At 41.8% G+C, this 25,052-nt stretch overlaps 1 long non-coding RNA gene across 1 annotated transcript in view; it reads left to right on the top strand.

Annotated features, from left to right (window-relative positions):
- Positions 1–4,095: 4,095 nt before the first annotated feature.
- LOC128853181 (uncharacterized) overlaps positions 4,096–25,052 on the top strand; it is a 38,464-nt gene continuing 17,507 nt past the window's right edge. The window contains exon 1 of the long non-coding RNA XR_008451515.1: positions 4,096–4,218. This is a non-coding gene — a long non-coding RNA (uncharacterized LOC128853181). The remainder of the gene's footprint in view (positions 4,219–25,052) is intronic.

Here is a 25,052-nt window from a genome sequence, read left to right as displayed (position 1 = left end):
TAAAAAGGATACATGTGCTAGCTAACAGTTAGCCCTCTGAGTAATGGATGGCGTGGTTTTCAAGAGATTTCTATGCCCTCACTGGTATTTCATTGTAAAATCTTATTATCAGATTGAAGTAGCAGAACGATAAAACTTAAAGGAGTTCATTATTACGAGATCTCATCTGGTTAACTTAATAACGAACGTGAGTGCTTCTGGAGGGATTTTCCTGACTGAGGATGGAAGGATTGCTGGGTCACAGCCCTGTTATTAGGATTCTGGTAAAATACATGTGTCATCCTTGTCACCAAAAGCAATAGTGAGATGACAATCTTGTAGTTTTGGACTTTATACTTTCCACTTACATAGTTCCTTTTGTTTGTGAGATTACTTAAAGATTGTGTCATCTGTGAAAAATTTAGCTTTGTTTACAACAAGCTTGCCTTCAAAAAACCGGAAAAACAGTATATAAATCAGAGACTTTAAATTAGAGAAAAATAACATCTTCCTTAAATGATAGGGAGGTGGTAGGAAAGAGTTGGAAAAGTTGTACACTCACATTGAACTCAAAGGCTCTGGGGGTACACCCAGAGCCTTGTGCCGTTACTATGTTTTGCTCCAACAGCTAAACCATATAGTGACACTGGTAATGATGGCGGAAATCACCCAAGAGCCATGAATGCACTGAACTGCAAACAACAATCTCTTGACTGGTTCACCTGGTGGCCTAGAAAAGTCTGATTGACAGCAGAATTTCCAGGAAACCCAAGGAAATTGCAGACCAGATCTCAGCTACTTAAAAATTTGCTGAGGTCTTGATGGAGAAGGACTCAAGGAAGTTCAGTGGTCCAAGAACATGACGGATAAGGAGGAAATGACCTGGTCTTATGCTACATCAGAGCAACTTTCAGACTTACTGATCTCGCATCATTCTGGTGAGTAGAAATTGTATCACAAACATTGAACTTTTTGGTTGTTGTGGCATTTCTTGTTTTTAATGTAATTCAGATTGTATCAAAGCAGACAGAAATCTGGATTTAGCTCAACCTGTTTAAAAAGTGTTGGGGCCCAGAGCATATTGTGGTTGCACACGGGCTAGAAAATATGACGACGGGGGTTGTTATCGGCTTTGATGATCAGCTTTCAACATTCATTAAACAATATTTTCAGGTTTCTCAAAGGACAGGTTACATTTCCTGTCTCATAGCAGTGATGTAAATTCACATTTCTTGATGTTTGAAGCATTTCTAGCTCCGTTGTGTAGAAAACAACTTATTGACAAGGTTTGCAGTTCTGCTGCCTCTGCTGTCAAGGAATAACAGAATGGTGCTGTGAGCTTTCTGACTTGAGTTTGTTTTCTCTTAATCATCGTTTCATAAGTTTGCAAATATGAGTACAGACACTGTATATTTGTGCTAATACAGATCCCCGGTTTGATGTTGGTTAGGTTGAACTGAGTTGTGTAAACTAAGCAATTCAGAGCAAACTCTGATGCGCGCATAAAACATTGGCTGCTTCTCCGTGTGCTGATGAGGTGTCCTAACCCTTTATTTTGTGGTTTGCTTGGGGGCCATTTTTGTCTTAACAATGGTACTGTTTCTTAGGGTGGGCTTCACACTGTCCCAAGCAATGCTTCTCTTGACCTACAGGGTAACACAAAATAGAAATGTAAGAATCTATTAGAAAAGGTACAAAGATAAATTTGGGTCATTTCATTGACAATACAGAGCTTTGGGAAATGTCCAATATATTCCTGCAGCAGAATATTCTGTGAGATGTCTCATCAGATTTTTGGAAAGGTCATTATACTCCATCACATAATCTGCAGCAGATCTATGTGACAGGTACATCGGTGTGTTAAAATGAACTGCAGTCACTAAACCATGTAAAAAGGAACAGCATTCAGGAAATGATAGCTTTTCGTTCCTTTTACACCTTGCCTTTGACCAAAATAGCACCTCTGGTCTAGGGTTTGTCTGGTGCAATTTCATTGACTTCAGTAAAGGAGAGACTGCTGTGAGACCTTTGCTTACTTCGGTCTCTCTGTCAGATTCTTCTCTAAGTCTTCAGCCCCCGAGCCAGCAAGCAACATGATTTTAAAACCTACTTATGCCATTTTATAAACATTATTTATCTTTTTCTTCTTCCCACTCTATTAATTATACAGTGCCAGATCTCTTGAAACATAAATACCCCCACTGCCAAAATTAGAGCACAGTAGTGAGAGTGCTCTGGGAGTGCTTTATTGGAAAAGAAATAACAGATTTTTCACAAATGCTTATCGACCTTCTAGAAACTCCATTCTGGTACTTTTCAGCACACTTTGATGTGCAGCAAATGCTTTGGTATTTGGCCGCCTCCTGGTAGGGTTTCTGTCCTCAGCACTTGGTGGAGCAGGAGACCCGATACACAGAGCTGTGTACTCCAGTACATCACTTTAAACCAAGCCTTTACCATCTGTTTCAACCTCTAATTACAAATGCAAAACAACACAATTCACAATTGCATCATAAAAAAGTAAAATATAAGTGATTTAAATGCATGTGTGTGTTCCTTATGCAAGGCAACATTCATCTGTTATGTTTTACCATCTTTTAGAAACAACTCCGGGGTGAAATCCCTCTTTGCAGAGGGAAGAAAATTATTTTTTTGTTAGAAGGCTTTTTTTTTAAGGTACATTTCCTGGTCATTATTGCGCTTTATATATTTCTCTCTCTACAAATTTTCTTTCTTCTGCCAAAATAGCAGTATTTATGTCCTGGCAGGATGGATGGTTTGTCCAGAGCAGTCCTCAAACGCACAGGCTGGGCACTGCTTCAGCTGACTGTGCTCTCTGCTGGCTTCCTAAAACATCAGCCATGGGCTACTGCTACTTCCCCCTCTTATAGATCTATATTCATTTGTATCATTATGTTTCTATCAGCTTTTTGTAACGTATAGATGGAAATACCTACTAGTTCCAGCCAGTTCATCTCCTTCCCAGGGCAAAGGTATCAGTTGTTTTAGAGGCAGCCTTTAGTTATCCCCCACCATGGAACTTTTAGTTAACTTTAGTTAACTGCCACCATGGGAGATGGTGTTACAAACCTGTGGTGGTCTGTACCAGGCTAATTCTAAAAAAATTACATTACTTGGGGTTTTCTTGTTTAAGGTTTTTGTAAAATTCCATTATCACTGTCACACATGCGTGCTTAGTGTTTAATTTCCTTCCGAATTCAACATGTCAGTTCACCAGCCACATTTCTTGGTGTCGAATAAACATCTTGTGATCTATCAAAAACTTTTTCAGCACCGAGATACCCTAATCTAAAGCTGATGCACTCCCTAGACCTCCCACGTCTATCTTTATCTGTCTTGACCAGAGATGACACCACAGCCTGGGAGAATAAGAATCTTAATACTTGTTTGCTGGAGAGAAACAAATGATTCACATTAAACAATTATTGGGGAGCATTGGAGTGGTTTTCTGAGCTCAGGTCTGCAGGTAAGCAACCAGCATTTTAAATGTAGAACCTACTGTGAACATGTGAACGCTGCAACATTTGGAGCCTTTCTGGATAGTAAAATCCGAGCCATGCGATGTATCAAGCCTTATCGCATGGTCTGTACAGCATACATGCTTGCAGCCTACACACAGCACTCTGTCCTGGGCTTTGTCCTCCCCTCTCCTCCTCTCCTCATCAGCATACTTAAAATAAGGGTCCAATATATCAAGGGATTGAACTTCATGGATTTAAAATGAAAGCTGAAGGATTTGTTTTCACTCTAATGTGAAAGGAACAATTAGCGAGGGCGCACACCCCTTCCCATCAATAGGAGACTTTTCAATTACTTTGAAAGGCTTTGGATCAGGATCTAAAAGAGCAAAGACTTACTCTTAACAAAGATCCTTGAATAGGGATGGAAAGCTGTTAATCAGACACTCCCGGCACACTAGATGCTAAAACAAAATGATCAGCTCACTTGGTGCCTTCACTCAAACTACACCAAAGGCACAGTGATGATTTTTAACTCAGGAATCCTGCAGGATAACTACTCGCTATTATAACTTTCACTGCTTATATCTAATGAATGCTAAAAGGTTACAAATGCAGCTTGTTTATTCAGTGTCACGGCAAACAGCTGGGAGAGTCCTTGTTCTAGCTGCCATCAGCTGTGGGAACGGGGAAAGGAAAATGCCTGCTGCTGGGGAGCGTGAGCGGAGGGGTTCAGAGAGCTGTGCTGGCCACAGGCTGGGTGAGTGTGAGGCTGTTGCTCCTGTCCTGTCCTGTCCTGGTCCTCATCCTCGTCCTCACTTGGGGATTAGGGAGGGCAGCAAGGCTGTGGGTACTCAGTGCTACCTAACAGGGGTGTTCCCATCATCCCTGTTCCTCACTTTGGAATTTTCCTTGGTATGAATGGGATTAAAATCCTTATTACAGTATCAGAACACAACTGGGATTTGAATTTGAGGCTGTGAGATACCAACAGGGGGGGAAAGGGTTACTTTTTTGGGAGTGTTTTCCAGATTTTTGTGTTGCCAGCATTTGGCATCCTGGCTAGTCACGACCATTTTGGAATGGCCTCTTTCTGTTTTCCTTTTCTTCCAGTCGGCTGGAGTTTTATTTTTTCTTTTTTTAGTGAGCCATTTTGTACCGTTGCAGCTCTGTGGAGTTTTTTTAGAAGATGTGTAGCTGAATTTTATTTTTTTTCTCCTATATGTAATTTGGTTTTGAAGTTGTCAGGGAACATTTCTGTTAAAGGAAAACCCTAAATCCACATCGCATTATGGATTAGTTTTATTTGAAGAAAATATAGTTCAGATGCACTAAGGTTCAGTTATTTGGCAAGAAGAAGCTTTTGGGTCCATTCCCTCTGGAACTCTATAGTCTTGATGAAACAGTTGCTGAAAGGAATTGTTTTTCTGATGAAACAGTTGCTAAAAGGAATTATTTCTTAAAAAAAACATGACCTGTGCTTAAAAGGAATTGGCCTCAGATAGTCCAGTAAGTTGCTTTTTCCCAGTCTGGCTTTTTCTTTTATTTAAAAGCTCATTTGGAGTAGACCTGTTAACCTGTATAATTAGATATTTGCTAGTTGTGAGGTTGTCCTTTCTTTGGCTTATAAAAGCTTTAGATTGACCTCAAAAAGGAGAGTCATGTATTAGGCAATTTTAAGTTACCTATTTCTGTCATTTTAATATCAGTTTTGTTTGGCTTGTTTGCATTATGCAGTTGGAGCTCTGGTACCAGAGCCTAAAACCCTGATGGGTTCCAGACACCACGGTGCCAAGAGCCCAGTATCCAGCCCAAAAGTATCTCTTGAGGGTGGAGTTTGTCCTTCATCTTTCAATTCCTTTTCTGTTATTCTGGTATGCCTGTGATGGTGTGATCCCCTGCGCGCTGGTGACGCTGCATTATTTGTGCCGCAGACAAACGTCATCAATGTTTTCTTGCTTCTCACCTCACATTTGTGTCCCAAGAGGAGCTGTAATGCTATTGCTTTTTCAGGGCTATAGATTTTCTTCTAAGAAAAGAACAACAAACTAATTGACAATGTCTTTCCATTACAAACATTAGTCTTGAATCTCCAGAAGTGCTGTCCATTATAAATTAAGCTGTAATTTGAACACTCATTGGTTATGTGTCTCTGTATGTGTTTATAGGAAGGTAGTTGGGTATTGTGACTTTGATTTTAATATGCAAAGAAGGTTAAAGTGTGGCTGTTTACTAAGCAGTTTCTATCCAAATACTCTGCACAACTTTGGCTTGGCAAAACCGGCTGAGGCACTTGGGATAATGTCTTGAGAAGGAAAGAATGGATGATTGTGGCATAATTCGAGGCAGATTTTAAACCAGGATTTGGTGTAGTTTCATATTATTTCTGGAGCAGACTACCTTTATAGAAGTTTATCAAATATATTTTTAATAGTTGTGTAGCATTATTTTAATTAATATCACTAAGACACTTTTGTCACATCGCTTCTAAGTGATCAGCTGTGTTACATCGGAAGCAGATGTGCACCTTAGCGTCGCCCTGGGGAGAAGCTGGGTTTTTTGTGAACTTTTAAACTGTTCTGTATACATGAAAGAGACTTAATGGTCAGGGTATGTTCTTGAGATTTGCACTAAGTGTCCTGAGATGTTCTCACTGGTGTGACTTTATGTAAGAAAGAGCATTGTAGTGAAAGCTGGAAGATTATTCACTGGCCCAGGTTGCCCAGGGAAGCTGTGGCTGCCCCATCCCTGGGGGCGTTCAAGGCCAGGTTGGATGGGGCTTGGAGCCCCTGAGCCGGTGGGAGGTGTCCCTGCCCATGGCAGGGAGTTGGAACTGGATGGGCTTTAAGGTCCCTTCCAATGCAAACTATTCTGTGATTCTGTAAACAAGATATCCATACTTTATCACTGAATAGGGGACTATATATGCTATCTCTCAGCAATTCACAGCTGTGTTGTGTTGGATTCGGTGGTTTTGCTATTTTGAGGACATCTGTAGCCGTGATGTGAATCAGGATTGTCCCCCTTTGCATGGGGATAGGGTCTGCCTCGAGCCACAGCCTGGTCCTTTGGCCAACCGGAGCAATGCAGTAACGGTTACTCAACTCAGAGTGCTCGTTTTATGGAACAGTAAGCAGTTACTTCACAATTGCTAATCTGATAAAACAAAATTTTATATTGGTTGCAGACTCCAGCCACCATTTTTTTTTTATTTTAGTCAACAGTAGGGATTTTTTTTTCTGAAATCTGTGTATTTTTGGACCAATTGTTGTTAAATATTTTCTAGCATTATATCTTTTTCTTTTTTCTCTAAAAGGACTGTTTCTGTTGGTTGGAGAATACTGCTGCCTACCAGAATGTGAAAATAGGTTTCATTCAATTAATGAACTGGAAACAGGAAGACATTACATAGTAAATGAGGTTTACATATGATAATGTTGCATTTGTCATGTAAAAGATTGCTTCCTTTCAGCTCCCTGAAAGCACTAAATTTTGCTTTTGTACAGATTATACAATGCTAATAAAAAGAGAAGGCTCTATAGAAAGTATAACAATAAACTAAATCTATAATTCTAATGAGCAGAAAAAAAGACAATATTTTAATACAAACGTAGATCAGAGTTAGGTAGCAGCGTCAAAAGCTAAAGGCTCAATCGCAGCTTTGCAACAGACTCCATCTATAGAGCAGCATCTCCCTCCTACGCCATGAATGATGTACATTGGCTGGGATGGGCGCAGAGGAGGAGCTGAGGCTTCACCCACTCCTTGCCCTTTTGCCCCTATTTCAGTGGGAATGAATGACGTCCAGTGACCAGAAACCAATGAGCCCCCATCCCATGCAGCCTGAAAGCTGCTCTCCCTCGCAGATTGCACCAGGTTGGGCAAGAATGCTGGCTGGTCTAAGGCAAGAAGTGGTGGAGCAGTGTGGGTTTTCTTTATTACGACTTTTTCTTCAGCAATATATTATATCCTTGTTAATCAAGCCAATTCAAACGAACAATAAATCTGCACCAATTAGTTCAATGTCATCACCTGCTAAGATCCTATTGTAAGTCTTCTGTTAGAGTTGATGTCATAAAAGAGGGGATATTACAGAATGTTGGTACTTTTTAATATGGAAAGAGAAGAAATATTCAAATTGTGGTTTGAGGATGAGAAACTCAGGAAGTAGAAGGAAAATGATATCTTAAAAGGAGATCTTAAAAGATGTCATGAGTTTCAGATAAGTCTCATTGTTCTGTATGCCTCAACCCACCCTTTCTAAATGTGTGTTGATAGTATTTCTAGGGGGTTTGAATGTGTGTTCTAGCCAGCATGGCAGCTGGATGAGTTTAGTTTAACATTCATCGCTTGCTCCACTGGGACTATGGTCTTTTTTTGTCTTTATTTGGAGTAATTATCCTTTGGTAGTTCCCATCTCTGAATTTACTGCTTCTCCCACCGACCTGGAGCAAGCAAAGCTCCAGCAGCCCCAGCACCAAGGCTGTGCTGATCCTGCCCTCTTTTCTCTAGAGGGAAAGAGGTTGGTGCAAATAGTCTTTTTCATGTTTTTATGTAAATGAAATTGTCTTCAAACCTTGAAAGAAATGTACTAAACTACTTTGCCAAAAAAATAGAGAGTCTCTGACTTTCCTCCTGGAGGACATTGGAAGGCTACAGTTACAAGCACATATTAACTGCCTGCCCCTGAGCCATACTTCTTCAGCCCTGACCATTTTTGCTGCTCTCAGTTGGACTCTCAAATTCTTTCTAGATTCTTTGCACCTTTTTAAAAATAGGAGCTCAAGGCAGGACACGGTGCTCCAGCCGAGGCCCCCGTTCATGCAAATAATTGCTGCGGTGGTCTCGTGTTAAGATGCTCCTCTTAACAAATCCCTGAGATTACCTTTTCTGGAGCAGTTTCATTGCTTTGATACTAAGCTCATAGCCCACTGTAACTTTGAAACAGCTCCCTTACTGCCAATTTCCCAATTGCTTTTGATTTCTCCTCTCTAAGTGTAACATTTTACGTGTGGCTTTATTCAATTTCATCTTAATTTCAGGCCATCACTCCAAACTGTTAATATCTTCCTGGATTTTGATCCAGACCTCCCAAGGGTTCCCGCCATCCCAGCTCCTCAACATTGCAAATTTTATAAATGTAATCTCTTTTCCTTTTAACTGAGTCATTATGAAAATATTGAACACAGCTGGAGGAAGGACAGATCCCCAAGGAATCTCACCTGAAATTTCCTCCTGGTTTGACAGTGAATCATTGATAGAAACTTCTCAAGAGCAGTTTTTCAGTCGGTTGTTCCCTGCACCTTATGATAACTTTATCTAGTTCTAGACCGTGTTTTCTTAGTTTTATTATAAGCCTGCCACGTGAAAAGCTTACTAATAACAAGAGGTATCACATCGACGGCATCTCTCTTATCCACAAGGCCGGTTATCCCGACAAAGAGGGAAATTAAATTGAAGAGCATAAGACTTTTTAATAAAACCATTTGAGTTATGACCCCTGCAATATTAGATAAGTTTTTCAGAAATAACAAACACGCTGGCTTTTTTCTAGCCCTCCACTGTAGCACAGTTTTCTTGTTGTTTGGGTTACTTTTTTTAAATGAACTGGTGATGCGAGATTAAGAATAATGGTTTAAAAGCCAGAAGCCATTATCTGACTGTTACCAAAGACAAAAATTAGGGTGAGAGCAACAAGCCTTCCTCCATAATAGTGTTTACTCCATTTCAAGCTGAGCTGTAGGAAGTGGATTTAGAAGTGCTTTAAATTATTTCACATCATTTACTGGTAATCTAACCAGCATGTACTGCATGTACCCTAAGTGCTGATTTTTTTAAAAGCATAAGAGGAAGAGCAAAAGAACTTTTTATTCTAAGTCATTCTGTAATTTACACATTTTTGTATCAACCCACTTACTAGTGCCATACATAAGTGTTTCCTCTGAACAGATTTAATTTTTAATTTTCCTGAATCAGTGTTAACCAGGAAAAAGGTAATTGTTGTCAAGAGTATTCAAACTGTCAGAATATCATTCAATCTAAAAGCTGTTAGAATCTGTGCAAAAGTAATTACTGAAACTCTATTCAACTGTAATAATAACCTGCCACTGATGACAGCAATTACTGGGGAAAGTGTAATAGAAATCAAAGGCGCATTTTTCTCTGACAAGTACATTTCTAACTAAGGTTTACATTGGTTGAATAGTGTTGACAATGATGATGTGCTGTATCACTCTTAATCACAGTTGGCATGATGTTACAGTTTGAACTGCTCACTGTTAGAGGAGGACTAATTGCGTGTTTCATTTGACACTGTCCATGCTTTCTGTACGTAGGAATATATATTGTAGATGAGCAGAGTTTAAGTGTTGTGCCTCATCGCCTGACTAGCATCCTTTTTAAGTGTAGGTTATAAGTACTTTTGCATTTAACATAAAGGCTCCAATTAGAACCGTGATGAACCGGTTAGGTCAACTCCTATAACAGTATGTATGAAACACAGAGGGATGGGAAAGAGCAGAGTGGCAAAAGTCAGCCCACCTTCTGCTTCCTGACTAATGAAGGTCGTGCAGAGTCCTGCTCCTGGATTTACCCCTCTAGGAGGCATAGTTGACTGATCAAAAGACTTGAGAAAATGGTACTTTGGTGCTTCAAGTTATTAAGAAGTCACTGAAGCAAGGAGTCTGCCATTGTTGTTATTATTATTATTGGATCGAAGTGTCAGTGCTTCCCTTCAACTAAAAAAAGAAGACCTATGTTGGCACACAAACGGTGCCAGTAGGAATAACTGCCCTTGCCTTGGTGGACTTGCGGTAACAGAAAGTTTAGTTGTCTGTATTATTTGGAGAGGGAGGAAGAAAGGACATAATTCTTGGCAGCATTTATTCCTCTGTTGATGAATTTTGCCCATCTTTTCACCAACACACGAGAAGTTTTCTCTGGGATTTTTCCCTGTTGTGAGAACTCCTTAGGAAGAGCTCAGTGTCAGAATAATCCATCCACAAATCTGTTTCAGCATCCCTCATGTCTGCTTCCCATGACAACCCATGTGTCTGGGAACGAGCTCAGGAGAACTGTCCTTTGGGAGCAATACTGGGGCAGGTTTTCAGAGTGCCAAATGTTTGTCCTGCCCAGTTGTTCTCAAAGCAGTTCCTCAAACACATTAAAGCCTCCCAGAGAGATGATTTTGGCATGGGCATTTTACTGCCTTTGAGTCCATCAGAGTCACTTTAAGGACTGAACATGTGCAGGAGACCATGTACAGGTCTGGTGCAAAGGTAGCGAGAGCACCTTCAGAACATATCAATGGTCAGATTATCATGCAAGAAACTGCGTCCATTGATTTTTACAGAGTGGAAGAAACAAAGATAACTAGGCGACATTGTGCCCTTAATCGCATTTCTCATGGGAGGCCTATTTTGCCCTTCACATGTTTCCACAAATCATAAGCCCACATTCATTAAAAAGGCTGAAATTTGTTATTATTTCATGGCAGAGCCAGATACCTCCACCAAGGAGACTCAGTGGGAAAATGCAGTGGAATTCAGGTGGATAGTAGGGAGACACAGAAGTTAACACTCTTTCCGAGGCCACAAGATAGACTTTATCCGTTAAAGTTAGTCCAAACTGAATGCAAGACTTTTTAAAGCTTCCAGGAGGCTCTCCGAAATGGCTCATTCACATATTTGCACCTGCAAGTCGCACAGATACTTGCTTAATTTCTCCACCTGGACATCTGAAATGGCTTTGAGGTGGTGCCGCAGCGCAACGACCTCATTGACCATCTCTGCAATCCCATTTCCCCAAGATATTTCTGAGCTTTCACAAACCACTTACAGACACATTAACGTGTTAGTGGTTCCAGGAGACTCCTAGGATGATCTTGTGGACTTGAACACGTGCGTTAACTGTTCATCAAGTCAGGGCCTTGCCTGGCTGCAGACAGGGGACTGCCAGGAGGAGTTCGTTGTATCGTTCTACTTAGTGCGCTAATTGCCTGTTTATGTTTTCTGACAGCCAACACTACCCGATAATTTTTATAAACAGAAGCTCTTTCGCAAAATCTACTAAATAAAAGTCACACCTCTTGAAAACAAAAAATATTTTAAAGGAAACTTGATATTTCCCTTCTGATTTTCCTATTGATGTTTAATAGTTGTGTCAGATTGGGTCCCCGGTGTTCTGTTAACATGTGGCTCTCTTTTATTATAACGTAACAATAATGCAATTCAACCGAAAACATGTGTTAAAACAGTCTTAGATTTTATGCACACCTTATTAATTATACTAACTGCAAAATGATGGGGTCTTTGACAATTGTTTATAGAAACTCTTTGGGTTTCTAAAATGATGGACTACCTGAATGAAGGTAGTGCTTTTCTGGTTTATTGAACGGTTGCAGGCAGGCGTTTGTGTAACTAGGCGAGAGGTATATTTATGTACACAGTGCTGATGAGCCTCATTCCTTAGCTGAAATAAACGTGATGGTGACTAAAAACAAAAACAGACCGGGACCTCCTCCCTGGTCTGAGCTTTCTACCTAGGAGAAGAATAATGTGAGTTATATCTAAACTACCCTAAGAAACAGCCCGGGCAAATTCGGTCCTCAGCCTTGCTCTTTGCTAATTAAAGAAGTTGGATTTTTTTCTTGGAGGGCTGCAGCCACAGCAAGGGGGCACAGGGACTCTGCTGCATCCAGGGTTTCCACATGGCTCTTTCCATAGGATGAAAGCAAGTGGGATGGAGCGCTCCTCTGTGACAGTTGCTCTGCTGGTGGCAGTGCTGGAGTGACCATCAGTCACCCTTTTTGCAAGGTAATAGGAGACAACATAGAGTTCGAAAACCTTATTCCTGACAGAGTTCGTGGAACCTCCGTGTTTGTGTGGTTGTGCAGTTTGCATTTCTATGTCCAGGTGGAGAAATTAAGCAAATATCTGTGTGACTTGCAGGTGCAAATATGTGAATGAATTATAGAAAAAGATTGCAACCTCTCCCGCTATACCCGTGTATATTTATTTGGGAATTTGGAGGTGTTATTGCTACTGATGGCTTTTCCTTTACCCATTTGCCTTTCCAATGTTACACTTGCTGACAGCATGTGAGTCCCCATCACTTAGGACTCAGACCTTTTCCATATTTTACATTCTTTTCCTCAAGGTTTTTGTTGTTTGATTTGGGGGGGAGGGTGTGTTGAATATTTATTTCACCTGATGGTTCGTAGGAAGTTTCACTCATGGCTGAATTCATTAACATGGGTTGAAGCCGCACAACTGACTCTTGTTCCAAATGCATCAAATGGACCTGTATTTGCAACTTGCTATGGAAATTTCTCATCTAGGCTGTGGCTCAAAGCTATCAGCTGGTATTTTCCCAATGACATAGAATATTGCTAGTTTACATGAGCTGAAAATCTGCTCAAAATAAGAGGGCAGTGGCAGGGATTTGTTATTGGAAGTAGTTTTCTCCAGAGGTTATTCTCACTACAGAACCAGGCTGAACAGGAATAAAAACCCTAAAAAGAAAAACAATGGAATGGAACGAAAGCATCTATTATGCAATTAGGCTTCTGGAGACTTAAAGCAAACTATATCCAGTGGAAATAAGATGCCCCTTGGCTGCTGATCAGGCTCAGAGCAACAGCCTGTTTCCTCTGAGATAGCCCTGGAGCTGTAGTTTCTCTTTCTGTGGGGACACTCCATCACTGATGGTTTTGCTTTTGTAGCAGACTTACATTTAGTCAAACTGACCTCCTAATAAGCAGTAATACTTGACTTAAAGATGTGTCATTACCGTCTTATCCTGCTGTAAGCACCTGAAATGGACAATCATAGAGAAGATTGTATCCAGGCCGGTGATGAGACTTCAATATGTGGTAGTAAGGACAACATCTGCCTTGCATATCTCTACTTGCCTACATAATCATGCATAGCTTTCTATTGTTCCAGGAGTTACTCAAGCATATAATAGAGTTTCAATGAGTTCAAACCTCCTGTTTCAGAGGGTGTTTTAGTGAGCTGGTTTTCAGCCTCAGCATGAATTAGGTTTGTTTTATTTTTTTACCAGTCCTGTCAGACCCAGGGAAGCGCATGGAGAGAATGGAAAGGAAATCATGGATTGTAATTGCTGACTATACAGCTGTATCACAAATTTTCAAACGCAGGAAACCAAAATATTACCTGCAATATACTTGCAGCACTTGCTCAGTAATGCTCTGTTTGGTGCTGAGAAATAACCCTCTGGCCTCAAACACCTCTGTGCTGTGCACAGATCCTGCATCCAAAGGCACACCTCCAAGTCAATGCAAATGAACTTGCGTGGCAGAGACAGAAATTATTCCAGGGAATGGCAACTCTAGATGGGATTTGTCCCCAGGGGTTTTACCTGGAAATTGGTTCAAGGACTCTGTTCCATTTTACTAGGGTTGCATAACAAGTCCTGGGCAGTGATGCTGGATCTAAGGGATCCTGTCCCCTGCACCGTGTCCCCTGGTTCTTGTGCATTTCCTGTTACAATAATTAATGACGAAAAACTATTGAGAGTAATATATTGAGTGCTTGTTAAGCACACAAATGACTGATTTGTGGAATAGGAATGGGAACATGTAGTGTGTGCCAGTGGAGGTGATACCCGCTCAGGCTGGTGGGTGCCACCCTCCCTGCCAGCGGTTGCCTCTGCCGTTAGCTTGCTGATCAAGTAGTACATGCACATGCTCCTAATTCCTTTCAGCCAGGTTGGTTTAAACTTGTTAACTTGTTTGAATTACTGGTCCCAGCTATCCCAGCTGATTTTTTTTCTCTTTTTTTTTTTTTTTTTTTTTGCCTGAAGAGAATTAAAGCGCTCATTTGAACTGCTTTGCCAACAGATCAGTTCAAAACCTCCAGCAAGCGGGTTTTAATGAGCAGCTGGGGGAGTAACTTCTTCCTGGCACAGGCTGCTCTTAAAGAGGCTGTCTGTGCATATCCTTAAGTCATTTTCAGAGGCTGAACAGTTTTATATCTTTAAATCGTATTAAAAGTGACTTCAGGTGTAGCACTGCTTTAAGTCATTTGATTCCTTAAGACTGCATGGTGCCCACATCTGCCATTAGCGCATCCCTTTAATGATCAAGGCTGGACTGTTCAAATGAGCTTAAACAAGTTAGCGCTCCAATCCCTCGGGTAGCCAGCAGGACAGATTTGAACACATCAGTCCTGCTTCTTAATTAGATCCCAAAATCTCCAAGTAAAAATCAAGTGATGTTTTAAACAATTCTTGTATAATTGCCATCTTAGTTAATTTTTCCTAAGGATTTTCAGCTTTGATTTAGAAGATTACATTGGCTGTGCACTTAACATTAAGCATGTAAATAACCTCATCTCCCCACAGCAATAATTTAAGCAGCCGTTAAGTCATATGAGAACACCTTTGGAAGCTAGGTGAATGCTTAAATGTTTTGCTCAATAGATGTCTAACATTAAACAGGTATTTATGTGCTTTGCTCTGCTAGGGCCTAAAGATATAATTTAAGTAGATGGGTGTCTTCCCCTAATGACTATAATAAAAGATCAGCGAGGGAAGGTGGTGGGAAAGTGTGTCGGATGCAGTGGTGGCTCCGGAGAGTGCAGGAATGGATTAGAAAATTTTCCATCTCTGTTACTTTCATTTTTCAAGCACATAAAAAGGGACTCTCATCCTTTTCTTCAGGTGAGTAAATGAAAGGACTGCGTTCAAAACAGCTGCCTGTAAAATTTCCATTTTTTTTCTGTGCTTTTGGTCACTTGCAGAAGAAGAAAAAAGTCTGTCTGGCAGGCAGATGTGCTTTGAGAGCCTTCCCTGCCCTTTCTCAGAGGGAAGATGTTTGAAAATGAAAATAAACTCGCTAAGGGCAATGTAATGCACGGTGCTTTATTAGCCATTGTTCTGTTATATGACCCGTCATTCTGCCTTAATGCATACAGAGGAGCAAGTACCCCTGTTTTAGGAACCACAAACCCTGGTGTTTTGTCCGGTGGACGGCTTGCTGGTGTTGTCGCACTCTCTGGTCATGTTTAGTGCAAGGAGGATACAAGTCCTTTAAAAAAAAAAAAAGTCACTTCAGTGGTACTCTGTGCATTTTTATTCCTGAATATTAAGTTCCAATTTTTATGGCCTTAGCTCAATCTGTGGCTTCATAAAGCATCATAAATTGGAGCTTAGCTTTAGAGGCAAGCAAGATGATTTGATAAGCATGGGACTGCCCCTTTTACATCAAATAGCGTTTCTTCTCTTAGATCCAGAAGCACTGAGTTATGGCACTGGTTCAGTAGCCAGCCAAGAGACAGGAGCAGCCCTATGCAATTAACTTCTCGCATCTTATGGGGTTTTTTTTCCAAGGGGAAAAAAATGAGAAAAGTCCTTCTTACCAGGTATTTTCTTCCAATTTTACCTCATAGCAGCGTCACCTTAGTGCAACCTCTTGTCAGCGCAATCGTTATCTGTAATTTACATGCAAGAGGCAACAGAAACTTTTAGGATGAAATGAATATAAAACCAGAAACCTCTGGCAGTTCCATCGCCCAGCCTCGCAAGTACAGTGGCTGTGTCAAGGACTGTATTAAGAGCTATTAATATGGCTTTGATGCATTGCTGGGTTTTGGTATGATTTTCTAGGTTTTATTATTCCTCTGACTATCATTTGCTATTTTTAAATGGAATCTACTATTATGGGGTACAAGCAGTCTGTCCTTCAGAGGAGGCTTTGCACCAACAGCCCCTCTGCTCGTCTTCAGCGGCACGTACAGGGGATGTGAACAATCCCCCAGTAGCTCAGTGTCCTAGCCACCATTTATACTATTTATCATCAAAGAAGATTCTGATATTCAAGGTTGTGTACAGGCACAGGAGCTGCATACGTAATGACTCTGCTGTTTGGTGCTGCAGCCTGAAAGCTGTGTGGGTTTAGCTCAGCACAGATCTCCATCAGTGTTTACAATCCACCTTTGGCTCCGCTGCTGTTTGCAATCGGAGTGGCCCAACAGCGGCCTGCTGAAGGAGTCTGTACTGGGCTCCCCAGATTTTTTTCTCTGGTCCAGTCCTATAGACTATATAAAAATCACTTTTCTCCATCCGTGGTCAGGGAGCACTTGCTCAGCAGTGGGGTTTTGGTCATGTTTTTCCACAAAGACCTGCACAGCGTGCTAAGGCTATTTTGGTGCTCAGGTGACACATAGTGGTAAGAAAACAATGAGATTATTGAGGAAAGAATAGCATTAATGAACACTAAAATGTATTATTCCCCTTTTAACAGAGCTGCCTAAAAACTATTGATTTTTCTACCCACAGATTTCTAATAATAAAAAAATGCTAAGCCTTGCTATCATTCCCCCAAGTCAGGTTTATTTCCAGCATGACTGAACTCATAAAGTTGCCAGTTAGAACTATGGGACTCAGATCTTCGAAATTAACAAATTCCTGTTCAAATCTAACAAAATGTGCTGTTCATCTGCACCTGCATCTTGGGAGCCGGCGTTGCTTAGTGAGAAAAACAAACTGAAAAGAGGTTGCCTTGTTTGCTGTTTGGACGCTCTTCTTTTCCCCTCTGGCTCAGACATCTTAATGAACCTCTCCTCATGCATACTTATTTTCATACCTCTATTTCCAAATATTCTCACGTTATATCTCTTTGACCAAAATTAAAGATAACAGGTTGTTTTGTTCTTCCCTGTCACTTTAGTTAACTTCTCATTAAACTTTTTGGGTCCAATCTGGAATGAGAAGACTCTAGCAGCAATATTGTGGTACCTCACCTGGCCCTTGAGCAACTGTTTCATATCTGCATTCATTTTTACTATTCATTTGGCTTTTTTTCCCCCCTTCTTTTCACCACTGATAAGGCACCACGGAGAGCCTTTTGGCCAAGCTTCTGGTTTTCCTTGCGGAGCGGTTATCCAGTGTATTGCTGGCAGTGCCTTTAGGGGGAAATACATAAGTTGGAAATCAAGCTTCCAAAAAAACAAACAGCTCTTCTGATTAGTATCTCATATTGTTATCCTTCCTGCTTCATTTGTTTTCCAGATGGGCGAAATAAAGGTCAACAACCCTAGGGCAACGATCTGATTTGAAAGAAATGTGATTTCTGAAAGGGAAATTTGCAAAAATAGCCATAACCAAGAAATGAGAAACATTTTAAGAAATTGGCGGTTCAGACTAATCTTCCACGTAGTTTATCTTCATGAATTGGTGATATTTTATTGTCCATGCATATACACTGATAATCCAATCCTGTTCTTTTTTTTTTTTATGGACTCTCCAAATAGTTTTTCTTTATTCAAATGTTGATATTCATAGAATCATAGAACAGTTTGGGTTGGAAAGGACCTTAAAGCTCATCCAGTCCCACCGGCTGCCGCGGGCAGGGGCCTCCCCCAGGTCAGGCTGCCCACGGCCCAGCCTGGCCTTGAATGAGGGGGCAAAGGGGACCGGCGTATAGTTAAACAAAAAAAAGAAGGCATTTTGCAGGCTGCTGTAGCCACGGTTTCCCTGGAGGGAGAGGCTGGAGCTGCCACATCCCCAGGTTGGCCAAGGGACCCCTCTTGCTGGCCTCCATCCCCTCCCGTTGCTCCTCCAGGAGGTCACCGAGAAGGCATCCCGAAGGCAGCACTCATGGCGCAGCTGGGACTGGAGCATCCCTCGGGCAGCCCGGACCTCTGCTTGGGCCTCCTCCTAAAATCTGGGTCATGTCTCCCTCTAGGGGCTCGCACGGAGGACGAAACTCCCCTTCCCCTGGCAGAGGAGCCTCGAAATGCGCCGCGCATCTCCTCCTGGCAGCGAGCCTGTGTCGGAGCGGGAAAGAAGTGTTTAAGCTTGTAGAGGATGTAATGTAATAGAGAGCGTGTACCCACGGAGAAGACAGGTTAAAAGTTTTATGTTAATGGAGTTTTCTGGCAGAAATGAAATCCCTGCCTCCGTAGCTGTGCTGTGAGGGGGCTGAGCCATAGGCCGAGGCGGTTTTGCTGTGCCATGAGGTTCCAAGCAGTCTCGGCTCCGCTCTGTGCCATGCCCACGGCTGTTCCTGCATCCTCTGGCAGGGCGGAACGTCCATCCCGCACCCATCGCCCTCCCCTGCGGCAGCTTTAGGGGTTTGGGAGGTGGTTTCTGGGGAAAGATGCTCTTCCGGAGGGGCTGTTTGGTGCTTTGCTGATCACTGACGCGCTCATAGCGCAGGGACAGGAGAGAGGATGGGGACACGGATGTGGTTTCCCAGAGCAGAGGTTGAAGAAGAAAAGTGGGTGAAACACTGGGCTTTTATTCCAGTGTTTTCTTGAAATGGGAAACCAGAAACATCTAATTGGTAAGATATTGAAAGAGGCTCCATCAGGCTGAAATTTGAATTGGCAGTTTAATTTGATACCTTTGTGGATTTTCTGGATAGTTTGTGTTTTCTGGTTTTGCAGTAACAAGAGCGGTGGGAATTTTGCCCTGGTTAGTGGCCAGGCAGCCGTGATAATAGTTCTGTGCCACCGTTGACCTGGTACTGATCTGAAACTCTGTGAAGAAAAGCAGTCTAATAAATAAATATAAATCAATAAATTCAATCAGATATAAAGGGCAGTCTTTCTTGAGGCACAAACGGGAACTACAGTAATGGAAAGGCAGCCCATGCACTTTGAATTACTCTGCTGGTTTTGTGCGAGAAACAGGTCTCAAAGATTTTGCTCTAATTAGGGGACACAGATTCATTTCACCGTCTTTAATCACCTTGCTCAACACTCAGCTGAGAGGTGGGATGAGTCATCTTCTGGAGGAGTGTGTCCATGAGCTGCAGGGCATGGTCATCGGGGCGGCAGGTGCCTAATTTTTAGATGGTCAAAGTTAGGTGCAGTGCATCTCGTCCCTCTTGACGATTGCTTCGTGGGCCTTTACAGCGGCTCCCAGAGCTGGAGCAAAGAATCCCGTTTACCTCAGCAATTATTCACATGGAGATGATATCCCATTACCTGAAAGTAATTTATCTTTTTTTAAATAGCGGTTGTTCAGTCAGCAAAACTGAGGGTCTCTGTAAGGAGGCAGGGGCAGTGCTGCTGATAAATAATCTAACACTTTTGAAGAAGCCAAAAACAATTTGGGTACTATTATTGTTTCATCGACTGCAATGTAAATCAGGAATAGCTCCCGAACACCTAGCATGCATACCAAAGACTTTGTATGCGGCTGCTATAACGCTTAAGAGCCTTTGGGTCTTGCAGGATAACTTCACAGACGCTGTGAAACCAGGATACATCAGAAAGATGCAACCTCTACATAATAATTACTACTTGCTTGTTTATGTTAACCCTAATTGAAGAATACAGTTATGCTCAAAATGAAGCTGAAGGATTTGGCTGATTTGGGGGCCTGAGGATATTATGTACATGTCTGTGCTGCAAAATGAAAGACTTTGCGCTAATATGAGCTCTCGCAGCCTAATGGGAAAGACAGACAACTGACTGTAAAAGCCTTGTGTTGGAGCTAGAATAAGGGGAAAACATTCCACGATTACCAGGAAGTCAGTCCTTATTTGGTGTTTTTGCTGAATGTGTGTTACTGCTATGAAAACAATCTCCCTTTCGCATGAGGCATGCGAGGAGCTCTTACTTTGCCCTGAAGCACCGTGTTTAGGTAATCATTCTTGGGAGGGCACAGGTCCATGGGCAATAGGGCAGGGGATGAAATGCGGGTGCTGGGGGAATCGTCCTTATCTCACCCCTGGTGCCACCTTCAGCAGATCCATGCCTGGGAAGCAAAACTTGGATATAGGAGGTTTTATACCTAGCCACTTGTCTCTCTCTTGCCTGTCCCCGGGGGAAGAGGTAAGGATGGGTTTGACTCTTAAATTTTCCTTCCTTTCATTTTGACTCTCCTGCATGTGGATGTTTCATCTGAGGTTTCCTCTCTGGGGTGGTGGGACCAGCCCTGTCTGCGAGATCTCAGCTTGGGAGTCCTCCACGGTTCCTGGCTGTGCTCTGGCTGTTCAAAGAGAAATATTAGAATGAATTTTACTCTCCTTTATATATATATGTAAAGAAAATATTTGGAGGAGGTGAAAATATTTAAAGATACAGAACCGGAGGCAGGCACTCCATACAGAGAGAAAGCTCTCTGCTCACTGGGTGAGTGACGGCATGCTGCAGGCAGACAAATGTGCCTTGAAACCAACCCTGACAAGCGATGAGTGGTGAGAGGCAATGATCCACCAGTGCATTGGAAATGTGTGGCTCTAGCACTGAGCAGGAAGGAGACAGGCATTCACGTGGCCAGATTTGGGGATGTGTACATAAGAGGTAATAAACATAAGCCAGAGAGAATGATGCTGACATTGCATTAGGGGTGGAAAATTATTTTAATTCTTTTTTAGTTACAAAATTCAGGGCTAAATCTAATAAAAAGCTTGGTATTTAAACTGGGTTTAGCAGCTAAACTGGGCTGACCTGCTCAGTGGTGACATCTGACTTCAGGCCAGGCAAGGACAACACTGGGGCTCAGCAGGGCATCAGGACCCTTGTGGTCCCTCTGACCACGATAAGCCTGCAAATTCAATGGGAGCAGAGACCCCATGACTTGAAGAAGGTGGCCCGAGTCCAAGTGTCTCTGGCAGTGTTTTGTGGCCGCTGTGGGTGCTTTCTCAGATTTTCTGCTGATTATGCTGGAACAATATCGTAAGAAATTTATGCATAATGGACATAAATCTCGCTAGACGAGCCACCAGAGAGGCAAGAAAAATGGTCCTTGTCAAGGATCTACATATAGAAATACATTAAACAACAGCTCTCTGTAGAGCAGGAACTTCAGTTTCGAATATAGGTTTGGGGGAATAATGAAGAGTAAAATTAGTACTTTGGTAATGCATTAAGCCTTTTGGGGGGACGTTCACTGGCAGACTTTTATAGCCTTAAAGGATAAATGGTGGTGATAATAAATTTTTCTAACTTTTAAACCGATCTTCCAAAGGAAGGTGCAGAACGCTTTTCCTGTGCTGTTGTAGAGCTGGAAGAGCGGTTCAGCTGGGATTTCAGAACACTGTCGTAACTTCTAATTAGCAAAACATACATTAAAAGTGGCTGCCTACCAGGATGGGAGGGCTTCTGATGGTCATGATGAATGGCTGTGCGCCCCATGCTATCACTCTCGTTTCTGCACAAGGTCTTAACAGGGCTGCTCGTGAATCATCTGCACGGACTTCATCAGTACCTGGTTGTCCATCAGAGGGGAAATGCCTTTTAGTGTGGGATTGTGTCTGTTAATGACACTGCCTCTTCTCTTCGACCAGGATGGGTGCGATATTTGTTCAGTGACTGAGAGCTGCCAAACAGTGTTGGTGTAGGAAGGGAGTCGAAAAACAAAATCATTAAATGAAAGCGCACTTATTCCTTTCAATGTGTTAGTTATTACAAAGAGAAGCGTGATGTTATTAAAGTACGAGCCTCTCCGCGTCACATTTCTCTGGCTCTGGCTTTGTTATACATATTCTCATAAATTATTTTGTTGCTATAGCAATACTTTTCTGTGGGCCTAATCCTTTCTCATTTACGGTAAAGCCCTTTGCTTTCTCAGTGCAATAGTGCCTTTACTTTGGCAAATTACCTATCAAATTACCTCTTTAGGTTATGTTTGCTCTTGCTTTTCAGTGCTGATCTTGATTAGAGAGTTCTTTATTTGGGTTAAAACGGATTTGGAAATTCTTAGAAATAAGTGCCAAAAGATCATATCTGTAAAACCATGATCTATGTTGTGTGTGTGTGTGTGCGCGTGTCTATGTATGTGTCTGCACCTTTGCAATTAGCATGGATCTCATCTTATAGTGTCGCTCATGTAGAGAGGAAAGTGGTGTGAAAAACAGAAACATGACAGGAAACCCTGTATGTATCCATACTTGCAGGTTTCTGAATTGCATTCTCGCTATAACCCTTCTCAGCATTTAAGGAAGCTCTTAGTCAGAAGAATTTTCCCAGCCACGGGGCAGGAGGAGAAGTGGGGAGGATCATGGGATGGCACAGTGAGCTCTGATGGGTCCCAGTGCTGGTGGCTGCGTTCTCATCTGTATTTTGTCTTATTTTTCCTCTTTTTTTTGCCTCGGTTTTCTTTTTTGTGTATGCATGTATACACGTGCATATGATTTTACAGTGCTGGCACACCAAGTGTCTCCTCTGTCTCGCGCTGGGTCAGAGCAACTCTTAGCAATCTTTTGCTGTGTGGTTTATGGAGCAGCAATGGGGATGACAACGATTAAACACTAAAATAGATACTTACGATTGTATACATGTATGAAAGTCAGGTTCAAGGTGAAAGGATTTACTTGTTTTCTTTGTATTAAGTAATACTTATTAAATAAGGGTCTCTTATATTAATTTTTAAATTGACAAATTTAGGAATGGGACCAGGCTCTGGATGATCTTTCCTTAGTACCCTAGGAGAGTAATTATAATACCAGCTGTGTTGCCACAAGCGTGCAAAAGTAGTACTCATGAGAGGTTAATAAATAGAACTCTAGTTGTTGAGCAGCAAAGAGCTGCTCTTGAGGGGCAACAGCGGGATGGATTCTGATACTATGAGTTCCAATAAAAGCATTTAAAGTCCAGCGCTGAATTCATTGTAGAAGTCTGAAATGCAGCCAGGGGGTCTTGGGTTAGTGGCAAGGGTCCCTGTCAACCACAACTGCCTCGTTCGGCTCCCAGAGACTGGGGTATGTTTGAATTCAATGAATTTATTCATAGTTGCTCCTATAGGCAAATCTATTCAGATGTGTCAACTCTTTCAACTATTCCCATTTGGGTAAAGGCTTCCAGCTCCTCCAGCCTTCCTAGCTGACAGATGTGGGGTTTTTTAGCTTCTGCTGCACTGCTGTAACACCCTCATGTACTCCTTTCTTTATGAATAAGGTCCCTCCTCCAGTGAAATGAAACCCTGATGTTTCCGTGTTTGAATGTTTATGGTGACATTAACATGGGGTAGGATGGAAAAGGTGGGCGCAATACAGATGAGTGAGAGCCATAGGTATAAGGAAGAGTAATGTGTTTCTCAGTTTAAGAAAGAGAAAATACAGAAGGGGGCTATGAGTCACAGATTTTTCCCCCCTGAAGTTATAGAGATGTTCGGTTTTCTATCTCATAGTCATAGAATGGTTTGGGTTGGAAGGGACCTCAAAGCCCATCCAGTCCCACCCCTGCCATGGGCAGGGACACCTCCCACTGGATCAGGGGCTCCAAGCCCCATCCAACCTGGCCTTGAACCCCTCCAGGGATGGGGCAGCCACCACTGCTCTGGGCACCCTGGGCCAGGGCCTCACCACCCTCACAGGAAACAGTTTCTTCCTATTATCGCATCTGAATCTCCCCTCTTTCATGTTAAAACCACCACCCCTCATCTTATCAACATTCTATATAGGATTTAAATATTGTTTTAGTTTGGGAGTGGTAAAAAAGTCTAATTAGGTATATTATTCTGGAGGAATCATTTAATTTGCATTAATTTCTCTCCTTTTTTTAAATTGTGATGGGTTTTCTGGCTTTCTCTTCTCAATGTTATATATACATTCAATGAGGGAGCTGCAGAGACTGAAATGCTTCTGAGACTTGAAGAATAGAAGGCAGGAGGAGGAATCTGTGATACGTGTGTCAGATTGCGGATCTGAAATATCATAATGACCCAAACCGCTTTCTGAGATGGTACAAACAGGTGAAAAAAAAGAGAAGTGTGCAGAGTTCATACCTAAATTCCTTTTGTTAAATTTCTGCTCAGTGTTTGCTCAGGCTCCCGTGATACCTGACCTCATATCCATCTCCATCGAGTACCTTAATAATACCTTAGTAAACTCAGAGCTGTGAATTGTCTTTCTAGAATAAGATTTCCAAATGTACATTTTGGGAGATGTTTTAGCAGTCTTTTTTTTTCATACTGAGTGTTACACCTACTGAATACTAATTTTTGGTGACCAATTAACTTTTATCATGGCCATATAAGCAAACTAAGATAAGCATCATTTTTTATTGTTTATTTCCCAATGCAACAAATCAATTTTACATTTTGAGTAGGAGGAAAACTAGCTGAAGCTAGGAGAAATAGAGATAAATATGTATCTTTGTTAGGCCAGAAAATAAAGAGATCTCACAGCTTTTTAATCATGGATTCTCAAGGTCTACATTTAATATCTGGGATTTAGCATAATTAATTTCATAGCGGAGTTATAAGAAAATTCATTAATTTTTATCAAAATGCAAGTGGAAAATTGTTCTGGATAAATAATCATCCATCTATGCCATTGTTGAGAGCCTAAATTGGGCTTTGGGGCACTGGGAATCTTCCTGCATCCAGATCTGTTCGATAGAGGTGTTGGTACCCAGCAGGCATCCCTGCTGCCACCTTACACAGCTCCGGCTGCTGCAGGTGCAGCTCAGCTCGCACACTGTCGGTCACCACAACATCTTCCAACAAACCAGGGGAAAACCACCCAGCGTGGTTGAACTCATCTCGGAGTGGTATATCTTGATCTGATCTTCTCTTACCTCTGAGCAACAAATACATATGTATGTTGCATTATTTACTCTCTATCAGCAAGATATAGGCCAGCTTTGAAATGCAAATAAGCTTCCTCATCAGCCAAAG

Source organism: Cuculus canorus, chromosome 10 (assembly GCF_017976375.1).
Source record: "Cuculus canorus isolate bCucCan1 chromosome 10, bCucCan1.pri, whole genome shotgun sequence".
Lineage (NCBI taxonomy): Eukaryota > Metazoa > Chordata > Aves > Cuculiformes > Cuculidae > Cuculus > Cuculus canorus.
Note: the sequence above shows the minus strand (reverse complement) of the source record. Positions and strands in the feature narration are given on the sequence as shown.